The following is a 15,124-nucleotide window of genomic DNA, read 5'->3' on the forward strand; positions in this document are numbered from 1 at the left end:
ATATATATATATATGGGTCCCCTTTACATTACCGAACCAACACTTCACCGACACGCAGAAGACCGAGATGAAACGACTGACAAGCAAGTTGATCGAAAAGGTGATTTGCCGACAGCCGAAAGACCAACAAGGGTAACGTGTGAGCGCGACTCGGTAAGTGTGCGATAGTGACGGAGTTAGGAGCGGTCAGGTAAGTGTGCGATATTGTGGGATTTTGGGTTAGGGTGTGGGAAAGGTGAGTGTGTGGTAGTGTCGGAGTGAGGGTTCGGGTAAGGTAAGTGTGTGATAGTGACGGACTGTAGTTTAGGGACAGGTTAAGTGAGTTAGGTTTAGAGTGCGGGTAGGGTGAGTGTACGATAGTGATGGGCTTTATGTTTTAGGGTGGGTTAAGTGAGTTAGGGTTAGGGTGCAGGTATCTTTGGATGTAGGGGTGGGTTAAGTGAGTTAGGGTTAGGGTGCGGGTAGGGTAACTGTGCGGTAGTGTCGGACCTTAGGGTTAGGGTTTGGGTTAAGGTTAGTGGATATGTAATTGTGTGTCATGTGTAGTTTACGTTGTTTGTGTCGGTGTAATTGTGTTCGGTTTTGTGAGTTGTCGGTGTTGTGTGTTTTCGGTTATTTGGGGTCGGTGTTTTGTGTGTCGGTGAAGTGTCGGTTCGGTAATGTAAAGTAGACCCATATATATATATATATATATATATATATATATATATATATATATATATATATATATATATATATATATATATATATATTTATATAAAATATGTGAGCAGCAGCAGCAACCCCCTTTTTCCTAATTTCTACATGGGGTTGGGATGTTATGTTAACTGTTGCCATCTCTCCTGATTGAACGCCACACTCCTGCCTTCTTCAACACTCGTGCCTGACTGTTTCAGATCTTCTCTCACACGATCCATCCACCTCTTTGCATGATGCCCTTGTTTCCTCTTACCTTCTTCCTGTCTGCCCCAAGTCTTCACCAGATTGTCTTCTGCTTTTCTGAAGATGTGGACAGAGCAGTGATGCAGAGGTAGCATTGTCATCTCACTGCAAGAGGGTCTCCAGTTCAATTCTCGGCTGGGGTGCCTTCTGTGTGGAGTCTGCATGTACTCCCTGCATTCATGTGGGTTTCCTCCGGGTGCTCTGGTTTCTTCCCATGTTAGAAAGACATGCATCTCAAGCATTTCTCCCTGGGCCTCTGTGGAAAGTTGGTTTAGTTCCAAGTTGGACTTTCCCTGTTGACAAATGTAAAATAAATTAATGCGTCTGAACCACCATAATCTGTTCTCTCTGATCTTTTCTGCAACTGGAGCTGCTTTGGCTTCTGCTCTTACATCCTCATTTTTTTTATCTGTCCCACAGTGTGCAACCTACCACCCTTCTCAGGCACTTCATTTCCATCACCTCTAGCTTCCTCATCAGCTCTGCCTTTATTGCCAGGTTTTCTGTACCATACAACTGTACTGGTTGAACCACTGTCTTGTACACCTTACTTTTCAGCTTCTTTAGCATTCTTCTGTCATTCACTATACCTGACACTCTATGCCAGCTGGCCCTCTGATTCTAGCTTTGACCTTTTCATTCAGACCTCCCTACTACTCAGCCACCCCTCCCAGGTACTTGGAGCTTATTAACCTGCTCCACTGTCTTCCCTTCTATCTCGATTCTCAGCATCATTTGATTTCCCTAATTTGCTGCCATTATCACTGTCTTTTCCTGTGCTTATTTTCATCCCACGTGACTTCAGTTTTGCATTCCATTCCCCTCTCCTTTGCTGAAGTTCTTGCTCAGAGTTCTGCCTGTAATGCCACATCATCTGCACACAGCAACTTTGCTGATCTATCAGTCCAGCCTGTTTGCTAATGTAGTCCATCACCAGTATGAACAGCAGTGGGCTCAGAGCTGAACGCTGGTGCACACCCACTACTACTGGGAACCCCTGCATGACACCAAACACTCTTCATATTTGAGTCATTGGGTCCTTGTAAATAGTCTGTACTAATTCTAACAATGTTTTTGGGACTTCAAACCACTGCAGTACTGCCCAGATCAGCTTTCTTGAGACCTTGTCATATGATTTCTCCAGGTCTAGGAATGCCCATTTGGACTCTTTCCTCATCTGTAGCTTCTTCTCAACAATCTGTCTCACTGCAGACATCAAGTCAGTCATGTATGTATATAAATATATATATATATATATATATATATATATATATATAATATATATCAATACATACATATATAGACACACACACATGCACACACACACACTGTGATGAAGAATAATCATATTAAAAGTGTCTGAGTACTTGAACAGAATGAAAAGGGTTTAACGTTATCAATTTACAAAGAAATCTAAGTGCAAAAATGGAGCCGCTGTTTGAAATTAGACAGTAGATAGTTCAGTGGAAATACCAGCCATAAGACAAAAACAATGCCTGACATCTATGATAACTGGGATCTAGTATAGTTATTGTGTCATAAATGTGTCCTCATTTATACAAAGAAACTGAAGCTCATCTGGTAAGTAGGAAAACGGTCAGCTTATGTGGGCTAATTAAACCATATATGCTGTTTAAAATATATATCCAAGGAAGATGTACACACAATTATTGTATAATGCTGTAAGTTTCAAATATGAATAGACTGAAGTTTATCTAAGTATGACAATCCCATATGGTTCTTTGTGCCAGTGTTACAAATGATAGAACACTACATTCATGAGTAACAGAAAAATACCTACAGAAAATAATTAATTAATTAGAATGAGACTTTGTAGTAGTCCACATGAGACAGATAGCTTGCTGAAAGATAAAAACATTCAGAGACTGAATTTGGGTTTTAAATGGAGATATAGAAATAACATATAAAATGAGATGATACCTTAATATGCCTGACACAGATATGGGTACAACAGAAACTAGGGGAGATATGGGTACAACAGAAACTAGGGGAAGAAAGTCTCATTTCAGGATTGCCAGTGTTAGAACTGGAATAAATGTCTTTATCTTTTAACTTACCTGGTGCTCTGTAGAGCAAGTGCCACATATCTCACTTTCTTTCTCTGCCAAATTTTCTGGTGCTTTTCAGAATAAAAGTCTGCACACTGTAAATCTAATAAAAATGGTTAAATATGTCAACAAGATCTGAACAAGACTTATGCAGGTTATTTCCTTTCCTTTGGCATGGCAGAATTAAGATGAACTGCATTGTTTTCTGTAGTTTCTAGACTTTTACTGACTTCTAAATATCTGAACTGATAATCATTTGACTTGACTTCTGTAGTCAGTCTCCCAACTATTTAAACTGAAATGTTGTGCACAAGCTTCTCCAAACTGAACTGACTTCTGTCTAGAAAGTATCTGTCAAAATACTAAAACCCTGTAAATTTCCTACAAGTTTTACACACCTCTTTAACGTTTGATCCCAAGCTTTATACTATCTAAACAAGTTCTGTTTTTGTACCAAATGTTCTGCACACTCTGTTAGCACATTTCAACTTTATCAGTTCTTTGGCCTGAAGGTTATTTCAGTGGTCTCATTTGTATCCTTCACTGAAACATTCTTTTCGATTGAAACTGTATTTACTGAAACTGTATGCAAAATGTGAAATATACAGGCCTGCTTTAATATGGCTGTATTTCTAGGCCTATGCAAAGTGAATACTGTATTTATATAGGATTTAGGTCAAGCTTATTGTTAAAAATCCCCTGAAATCCTGAAATGGGATTTGCTTCTGTAATTAACTTATAACTATATTAATATAGTCTGCAAAAAAATCTATTGTGATCACTAGAACTAATATAGCAGCTATAAAACAATTTCTCTTTATCTGGTAAATACATTTGCAATTTTAATATTGCCCATTAGGTGTCACTTGAGCATTCATGGCCTGTTAATTATCCAAAATCTTCTGTACTGAAATCTCTTAACCTTATGATTTAATTCAACTGGGCAATCTTATAACTGGTACTATATATCCTATGCAAAAAGATCCGTACTAATTTCTCTCAAACATTCTCTAAATATATCCAACTATTGAAACATCCACAGAGGTTCCTCACTAAAAGAATAATAAGTAATATGTCCTATGCAGACTACCTCAAGACCCTATCCCTGTATTCTGTCTCCTATGGCTTTTGAGGGAAGATCTATGCCTGGCATACAGGGCATTGTCAGACCCCACTCTGATGGACCTCCTGCATATCCACAAAACAAACAGTAGCAGAATTACCCATTCTAAAGACTTAAACCTTGCCTGTGATATAAACAGGACCTGCTGGAGAGATAGGTATGTATCCCAGAGACTACCCTGTCTATGGAACAAGCTCCCCGTCCATGTAAAGCAGAGTTCCTCCCTAACTCAATTCAAGTGCAATTTGGACAATTGGATGGAAACCGGAAATTCATCCTTGGTTTGGCACATATGTCTCTAATGCAAATAGGTAACCTGCAAATGGTTCATCTCCCAGGCCCATACGTACACTTATCAAGGGTATCAGAACATGTCAGAGATTTGGGATGCATGGCTAGGCTTAAAAAGGCCCTTGTGGTCGTTAGCCTAGTAAATACCTATGAACCTATATCTGTTGTGTTGTAATAGTAGAAGTACATTTACTAAAACCTATGTTTTCTGTATTTCAGATCTGTATTTTTGCATACCCTATCAGTGCCTTTTTTTAACTTTCTGTTTAACATACTATGCACTGTATTCTAAAACACATGAAGCCTGACCTGTCATGTCTTGAGTATACTGAATAAATATTACTAATTCTTTCAGTAAATATAGAAATTTATCGTGATAAGCATATTACAGGTAATTTTGTCACTATACCCATAAATCTAATAACTGAATAATGTGAGCTATGAAGTAATTCTGGAAAGCCTATTCTCATTATATATGCATACTATTTATGCATGTTGTAATACTATTAGAAATGCATTATACTAAACATTTAAAATAACTGACTATGAATGTCACATTCTGAAATCTGACTGAAACTAACACTAAAGTGATACCTATTTATACTTAGCATCTGAAAAGCTGTTATTCTGTTATAGAAATTTTATATTATGTAACATTACTAAGCTAAGGCTTAAGGAATACCTTTTTCTGGTAGCAGCTGAATATATATAGTAGCACACCATTAAGGTAATAGTCTAAAAACGTAACTTGAAATTGAAATTTAGCTTGAAATATTTCATGCTGCATCATCACTAATCTGTATGAATACACTTCTGCATCTGTATCTCTATCTGTACTATACTTGCTTTAACTCTAAAGTTATCTGCATAAATGCACATCTGTTGTATACACATCCTAGCTCTAAAGAATACTTTTCATTAGAGAACTGAAATAAATTTACATGAATTCAATTGGCATACTGTATATGTACTGAATAATCTATGCAGTTAACTACATTTCATTCATATTTTAAGAAACATTGAAACAAGAATAATCTTCACTTCTAACCTTTCTATTGATCTTGATATGTGACTTGTGTACCACAGCTCTTGCAGAGTTTAAGCCTTACTCTGCATTGTCCCAGTCACTTCTGAGGTACCGAAGAAGCCACCTAGTGTCCTCTGTTTTCCATATTCACTCTCTATTACTGATTATTTGAACTCAGACATCTCCATATACCCCTAAGAAAACTCTGTGGATAAAATATTTTGAACCTTTAATAACCTTGTAAATGAAATTGCATGAAAAAATATGTCTGTAATTCATACTTTCAGTATAATATATGTAAAAAATACAAAAAAAAAAAAAAAGAAAAAGTATCAGGTTCTTAACATAACATTTGCAGCTTTATCAATGATACTTGTTGCCACAATGTTATATACATTTTCCTGCCTGAAATAAAGCAATATTATTTTTTGTAGGCTTGTAACCAAACTAATAACTTACTATAGTGAAATAGAAAGGTTGCAACTTCATTACTGAATCAAACAGAAAAGTCAGTGACATTTTTCCCTGTTATAAGCTCTAATGAAACTAAAGTAATAATCTGGCACGGTACTAATTTTTCAGAATTTCTTGTAACTGCACCTTTATAAAATTAATCTTAACTGTTGATTTTTTTTTTACTTTTACTCTGTGACCCTCCGACTGTAATTTATACAAAAAAATTCTTTAGTGTACAGTTCTTTGCCCACTGCCTTATACACGTTCTTTCAGCTGACATCATTTAACCATTTCAGTACTTTTGAATGTTGCAAGGGTTTATCATTGTCTACAATTTTCCTTGTAACCCAGATCTTTATATAAATGCTAAGAACTGTTACTACATAAAGTCTGTCACAAATATTTAACTTATCTTTACCATACTGTCTTATAGCATAAAGTACTGTCTTTGATTCATCTGTCAAAGTTGGCTTGTAATCTAATAATTCAGTTATGTAAATCTGTGCCTTTGGTGTGCTCTAGTAAACTGCAATTTCTGTATGTTGTTTGTCTTTTCAGCTTTTCCCGGTTAGGGGTTGCCACAGCGGAACTCTGGTCCGCTAATGATTGGCAGTCGATTTTTATGGTGCCGAGTTGCCAGCCCAACACCCAACCTTCAGCGAAGGCACGCCCATTTACGCATGTCTTTCGGAGGCCACTCGACCACGGGGAGGACTTTCTGTATGAAATGTATAAAATATTGAACTGTTTATATGCACATTTACTACCAGAATTGAACTGATCTGATTCTGAAGCTTTACTTCACTGTCCTTTACAAGTGTGATGTTTTCTCAGGCAGTAAATTACATTGCATTCTTTCCTTACACAAAATTTGAACCTGTGGCTGCACTCTTTTTTGCATGAGATCTCAGCCTTTGGTTGTAGTGTCATTTTTAAAAATACAACATGGACTTCAAATTCTATACTCTGTAAAACTAGTAAAACATCATTTAATATGTGTAAATGTTCTTCTACCTCTGTCTGTATCAAAATATTATTTTTGCACTGCAACACTTCATAGCATAATTGAATGGCCTTGAGAATGTCTGCTGAAATAAAACAATAGCAAAACAAAAAAAAAATCATTTGAGAAGTTTGTATTTGTAAGCCATTTATTCCATGGATTTAACTTGACTGCCATTTTTGGTGTACCATACACATCATATGCTACCAGAACTACTAACATGTAACTGTCATCATTTTTCTTACCATAAAAGTTAATTGAATAGACTTGATTTGTTTACTGAATCTCCTGTCTGTCATTGCTTCTCTGAAAATAATATACTGTTTTTTGTGGTAACTTGTTGCATTCTCTTCATCCTTGACAACTGAACCAGAATGTATTTTGTTTTTAGCCCATGAATTTGTATATTTCTGTACTAACTTATTGTTTCATTTCTGTATATCATCTTCAGAATTTACTAACACAATTTCTTACAAGTGTCATCTGTTCGTACTGCTGCGCATTCTGTATCATTTTTTATTTTTTTCATTCAATTTGTTACTGAAGTCTAAAACAACATTTAGCTCTGACATACAGTATCCATACTTAGTATGATACTGTCATACTGAGAACTGCTCACTGGTGTAACCTTTGACCTTTTAAATTCTGAAAACATTATAACTGTACTTGTGTTCTCTGGTAGAAGTCTGTAATTGAAACTGATGCATATGTATTAATCAGTGCATTATTTCATATTTTTTTTCCTATAAACAATGAGTTTGGTGCTGGACTGCTACACTCTTTACAGATATTCTGAAAATCCTTTTCTATAACAACATTGACTTGAGCTATGGTATGTTTTTCTTCTTTACTTTGCCCTCAAGTCTGTGCGCCATTTATACTGGTGTTTATTAAACTGATCCATTTCTGCAGGACTGCAATGAGTCTCTGCACACTTGTACTTATCTCTCCTCAGAAGACTATTTGCACCGATGTCTGAAAACAGCAAACTCAAATTTATTACATTCTTATTATTTGTATTTGAAGTCATACTGTTAACATTAACTTGAGACACTGAAAATGCCTGCTCTGTGTTCTGTCCTGAAATCTGCATGTCACGTAAACTGGCTATGTTTACATCAGACTGAACTGTATTTGCAATACTGTGGTTTAACTCTTCATTTTGGATTACATATGCTGTAGCATTTATACTAATCTCTAAAGACTGTAAGCTAGAACTTGCTACAATGTGCACGTTATTTAAATCTAAAACCATGTTGATATCAAAAGGCAAAGGTGAAAATACTGTTGTTTCAGTAAATATTGATCTGTACTGTGAATTATGAGGAATATTCTGTTTTACCTCACTCATTAATGTTTGTTTCTGTGTTTTAACCCTTTCATGTCTAGAAAGATTTAACATTTCTGAACTGATAACATTTCTGTGTTTTAACCCTTTCATGTCTAGAAAGATTTAACATTTCTGAACTGATAACATTTAAATTTAGATGGACATTTGTGGAACACATTTTTAAAACTGTGCCATCCAATTTTTAACTTTAAACCACACATTTACTGCTGATTTTACTGTAGAAGTCTTTAAACTGTTTTTACATTTACTGTCTAACTTGGCTATAAAATATGAGTTTATGTCTTTAAACTTAAAAATAAAATGAATTACTTTTTAGTGCTGTTTTCTGGGGCATCTCAAGTTTTTTTTAATACTTTACTATAGATTTGTTACTGAAGTAATGTTCTTAAGGACCACTGCTGCTCTGTAAAGTACATGTAGTCTGTCTTCTGATTAATAGCTGTAGATGTGTAGGGTTACCTTGGGGTTTTGGGACTCACTTTCACTTTCAATATTTTCAAACTCCCCAGTCATGTTGGATCTCCACTGTAAGAACCTGAATAAATATCTTTATCTTTTAAATTACATGGAGCTGTGTTGAACAAGTGCCATATGTCTCAGTTTCACCTTTATGTGCCAAATCTTCTTGTACCTTTCAGAATAAAAGTCTGCACACATTGTAAATCTGATAAAGATGGTTTATTATGTCACAAGATCTGAACAAGTCTTATACGTGTTAATTGTTTTTCTTCTGTGATTACAGAATTAAGACAAGCTGCACTGTTTTCTGTAGACTCTGGACTTTTACTGAATTCTAAATATCTGAACTGCTGATCATTTGACTTGTCTTCTGTAGTCAATCTCCTAAGTATTTAAACCAAACTGCTGTGCTCAATCTTCTCCAAACTAAAGTGAACTGACTTCTGTCTATAATGTTTGTCATAATATTAAAAGCCTGTAAATTTCTTACAAGTTCTATATGCCTCTCTAACCTTGGATCCTAAGCCTTGTACTACCTAAATAAGTTCTGTTTTTGTACCAAATGTTCCACATAGTCGGATAGCACATTTCATCCTTACTAGTGGTTTAGCATGAAAGCCATTTCACTGAGCTCATTTGTATCCTTCACTGCAACAGTGTTTTCTATTCAAAGTGCACTTAAAGAAACTGCATGTAAAGTGTGAAATATACAGGCCTGCTTTAATATGGCTGCATTTCTAGGCCTATGCAATGAGAATACTGTATTTATGTAAGTCTGCTAACTCATTACACTCCCAAAACATATGTTCCCAGTTATCTTTTTCTTCCATTTCCAACACTTGCCATCTATCTGAGGTAAAATCTTTTGGATTTGGCTTGGGGTATAAACATATCTATGCAAACAATTCCAAGGAAAAATCCCAAATCTTCTAGACTTGGGTTCATATTTGGGAGCCCTACATATGTCCTCCCATTGTTTCTTTGTCACTTGCATATCCTCAATCTTTCTTTTCTGCCTTCCTTTGACTGAATCCTGTACTTATTATGCAATATTTTAATATGCCCACTAATTATCCTTTTTTTAAACAACAGCGTTTGTTCTAGATTCAGCTAAAAACTCTACCAGAGCAGATCTTTCACATAGGATTTGCCTATCCTGTTGTCTTTGCCTGTACTCTATAAGTCCGTGATAGGGAAGCTAGTCTCTAGCCTGCAGCCCAAATGTCTTCTTGGCCTCTTCCCATCATGTTACCTTTCCCTCTCTGGTTATTTTCTACTAATACCTTGGTTTCTTTGCCGGTTTTCTGCAGTAAATTACAGTCCCCTCTTGCCTATCCTCTGTACCCCTAATTGCAGTCATCCCCATTAGCAGAATCTCATTTCTCCATTTTCTCATAGGCTTATTACTTAGAATACTTTCTGCTACTTTATGAATATAATAGGGCTGCTGCTATTATCCTTAAGGATCTGCTTCCAAAATCCCACTCCCTCCTTTTTTCTTGAATTTCTTTCCTGCTCCGTCATCATCCTTTCCATTTAGAATCCTAGCTTTCTGCTTATATTATGTATACAAGCCGTACCTGTGAAGCTCTAAAATATCTTTTCAAATCAGGTAATCCTAAACCACCCTGTTCTATTGGAAGGATCAACTTATCACACCTGACCTTTGCTTTCTTCCTATCCCACATAACATTGTTCAACTTCCTATTAATTACTGTCCGTAACTTCTCTTGTTGACAAAATATGCCTGACCTGAAAACATTTCCTTGCTTGTATCTTGCTATCCATACCCATAAACAAGAGTTTCCAGTTTTTCAGTTTTTGTATTATATTTTCTTTAGTTTTTTTTCCCACATATCCTTAGCTGCCAAAACAGAATCCTTTTTAATCCATACTCCTAAATGTTTAATTCTATCATGTCCCAATAAATATGGGTATTGCTGAATCAATTCATGTGTAGGTACATAGTTAGCAATAGCCTTTATTTTGTCATAAATTTTTATATACTTAAAAAAAACTTGAAACCGTCTCAGAACATTCCACAACACTTAGTTGTCTTTTTCTAGCTTTAGCAGGTACAAAATAATATTATCTGCAAATAAAGTCAACTTTTCTTGATTACCATGCTAGTTATATTCATGAATTTCTGAGTCCCTTATTTTCATTGACATAAGACAACACCCATGACCGATTCTTTATTCAGGTACAACTTTCCAGAGAGGAAGCCTCCCACTTTAATTTTTGCCTCTGATTCCTTATATATCCTCTAATTAACCTTATTGTTACATGAGGAAATGCAAATGTTTCCTTTGTTTTACTCATAAAATCTTAACTTACTCTATAGAAAGCTTTCTCTGCATCAAGACCCACTAACAACAATGGTATTTTCTTACATTCTGCTTCCCTCTGGATCATAACTGCTCTACTAAATTTTTTCAAAAGTTGGCTTCCTCTCCACAAAACAGCATTGATCCATATCAATCTATTTTTGCAATGCCTTTGTCATTCTTTCAGCTACTATAGAGCACTTTATAATAATGGTTTAAAATTGAAATGAGCCTATATGAAGCTGGGTCTGATGGGTCTTTACCATGTTTAGGTATTACAGCCACCACAGCTTTCTTCCAGGATGTTGCTGCTTCCCCTCCTTTTAAAATACTGTTAAACAAAACCGTTCAGATCTTTATTACCTTCTTCCCTCCACAGGAATGCCATCTATTCCTGGAGACTTTTCTGTAGATTGGTTATATATTATAATTTCTATCTCATCTCCTGTTATCTTAAGTGGTAATTGTTGAGCATCATCTATGATTAACCCTGGCATACTTTAGTTTTCTATAAACATTTCTATTTGTACTGTCTTGATTTCCACATTCATCTGATTTATACAAATTTTCATAAAAATGTCAAAATATCTTGGATACTTCTACAAGATTTCTGGTTATTTTTCTTGTTATAGGCTTCCTAAGTTTGGCAACAACCCTTTCTACATTCTGTTGCCCAAGTCATTGTGCTAAGAGTTTTTGTGCCCTGGAGTTATCAAAAATAGTTACTTAGCATTCTTTCTAAACTCATGCACATTATTCAGATATTCCCTTATTTTCTCTTTAGCACTCTACAGTTATGCCTCTTCTTTTTCTGTGAGATTCCCCTTATTCTGAAATACTTTAACCTGTGTTAGCTTCTCTAAATAATTCTTGTTACTTTTTAACCATAACTCATTTTCTTTTATTTCTACTCTATTTTTAAATTCCACTTCCATTCTATTCCATTCACTCTGAAGAAATTTCTATCCTCCCTAATAATTCTCAAATAATTTCCACTACCCATTCCTTAAATTCATCTTTTTTAACAGGTAGGTGTCTCATTTTTACTTCATTATCCTGCATTTTTATCTTAGTTGTTATTGGTGTACGATCTGCAATAGTTATTAGATGCAGTTTGAAGCTTTCAATAGAATGCACATGTTCATGTGAAATACAATTTCTGTCTGGTCTAGCTCAATTATTGTACCTTGTACAATGATGTGTAAATTCGCTCAGAGTTCCTACTACTGAGTTGACATCTTTCATCCCAAATATTTTCATAAATTTCTTCAGAAATATACTCATCTTTGTTGCATTTTCCCTTCCAGTTCTAACATCCTCAGTGTTACAAATCAAGTTCCAGTCCCACTTATAGGTAATATTCCTTGTGGAAAGTTGATTATTTCTCCCAAAATGTTCTTAAGCTCCATAATATCAGCTTTATGTGTAATATAAATGAATGCCATCAAAATCCTCCTCCCTTGTCAGTAGCCCCTTACTACCACAAATCTACCATTACTATCTTTTTCCTCTTCTATCGCTATTGGAGCTCCTCTAGCAATTAGTATAATTACTCCCCTTTTCCTTTGTCTCTAATATTTTACTGAATATCCATCCCGAAATCCTTTTTTTTTTCAAATGCTTATGCTCATTTTTACAAATTTGTCTCCTATAGCATTGCTATTTGCACTCTGCATTTCTTAATATAATTCAATATTCTTACCTTTTTGTCTATACCTGTGAGGCCATTCACATTACAAACTGATAGCCATTATGACAGGAAATTATTATTCCCACCTTCTCTATATGACAGCTTTTTAAAATGTCTATTTCCAGATTTTGTGTTGCATGCACCTATTAATGTTTAGTAGGTTGATATCTTATACAGTTTTATGTCATCTTCATTTGAATCTATGTCACATTTTACAAGGCTTTTTGATTGAATGAAAACCCTCAAACAAAAAAAAAAAAACACACATCCAAAATACCCACATAACCTATTAATTTAAAACAAACACACAAACTATGTACATCTTCAAATAATGAAGTTTACCCCTTCTGATTGGAACAACTACCCCAAATTTACAGCTGCACACACACACAGGCACATCCTGACCTAATGTTAAGGTTATCTATCCTAAGATTCATGTTACATACAGTGTTCCTACTTAGACTAATTTCTCTCCATTCTTATATTATCTTCATTTTCCTCCCAGATGTGAAAACACACCTTATATGTTTTCCAAAATTAACATTTAGCCTTAGAAAAAAGTATTCTGGCCTTTATTGCTTCCCCCTATTATCAGCTTGTCTCCATGGAAACACAAGTACCAAATGTACACCTCTACAAACCTTTCAAATTACACTGAACATTTCTTAGCCTACAGTAATCTTAAACATGTTTTTGTCCACCTTTGTCCAGCCTTCCTTCTTTTTACATTTGTAATGCCTACATTTCTTAAAACTAAAAAATAAAAGAAAAAAGGCACTTGTTTAGTGGCTTTATTACCTACAATAACTGAAAATGCTTTACTTTATAACATGCAATTTCTATCAACAATATTTGTTGTATACAAATAATGCTGAGCAAAAATTGTTATACCCAAGTTACTTTCCTTTTTGTTTGTTCTCCCCTCTTTTCTCCTTCACTTCAGTGCCCTTACAAACATTAATAAAAGTGTAGTGTGTTTCAGCTTCCAGAAGTTTAACAAAGTTAACAAAAATCCAGTTTTTCACTTTTTCTTATAAATCCATATTTCACAAATGTGATTGATGTTTTGTAATCTCACATTTATTCACCAATTTCAATGTTGCTGCTCTTCCTCCTATTCATCTCCATCTCCCAAACCCACACACCAGTTTAAATCCAAAGTATTCCAATTCTTCTAGTCAACGCTAGGTCTCTCAAGCATTTTCCTTTGGAATAATAGAACAAGATTCACTGGCAGGTCTCTAAATAAGCTTTATTATCAAAATAATGAGATGCAGAGTCCTCTTCTGCTTGATGGCTTATTTATTTATCTAGTTATTTATTGGACAGACTTTAGCATTTCCTCCTTAGTCTGTTCTGCATCAAAGAAAGTCTTTGCTCCTCCAGAAAAAAAAAAATATTCCAGTTATAGCTGGATATAGCAGCTTGAATCTCATGCCTGCCTCTCAGCATTCCCTGATTTCTGTGAACATTTTGTTTCTTTTCTGCCTGGTGTACAGTGAATAATCATTTTCCATTTTTTCATACTTTGCACTTTTACCACAGTTTTGTTAGATCAATTCTTTCTGCTGGTATGATTGCATCTTTGCTAATGTATATGTTGTCTGTTTTCTCAGGGCCAGGTTTGAAGCATACACATGATGTGCCCTTTCAATTAACAAATCCTGCTGTGAAATACTAACCCAGTTGCTTATTTGTGCTCTAATAAAATGAATACAGTCTGTTCCTTCCAGTTTCTCTGGTACAGCAGAAAATGTCAGGTTTTTCCTATGTGCTCTGTCCTCTAACTCTACCATTTTTTTGAAACAGCTATTCTTGAGCAGTTTCATATTCAGCCAGCCTTTTCTTCATTTTGACCTCTGATATTATTAGTTCATCTGAATATCTCTTTAAAGCTTCTTCCATTTTTCCACCCTTTTGATGTTAGAGTTGATATACTCCTTTAATGTTTTATTTTAAATCAGTTCTGAGCACATATATTTTTCCTCTAGATTACTGGAAGCCACTTCTTACACCAAAGCTGGAGCTTGAACTGCTTTTTGATGACTAGCCACAGGATACTACCCAGTCAGTATTTTCTATCTGATTTTCTTTCAGGGTCTCTAAGATTCATCTATGTTGGCATCCAGGCAATTGGGAATTTGGGCTACACTCCTTAATAAGGGAACATCAAACTTAATAGGCAGTAACTGAATTTACTAACTCCTATAATAACAAGGAGAAAATTACAGTCAGCTGCCTGTCAGGTGCCAGGATCCACCACATAATGCATGCACTCAAGTCACTCCACAACAAGTACAAATACGACTCTGTCATTGTCCATGCTGGAGTGAATGACTTGAGATGTACCTCCCTGGACTACATGAAGAGAGACATGGAAGAACTC

This window comes from Protopterus annectens, chromosome 5.part0 (assembly GCF_019279795.1).
Source record: "Protopterus annectens isolate FY-2018-M chromosome 5.part0, PAN1.0, whole genome shotgun sequence".
Lineage (NCBI taxonomy): Eukaryota > Metazoa > Chordata > Ceratodontiformes > Protopteridae > Protopterus > Protopterus annectens.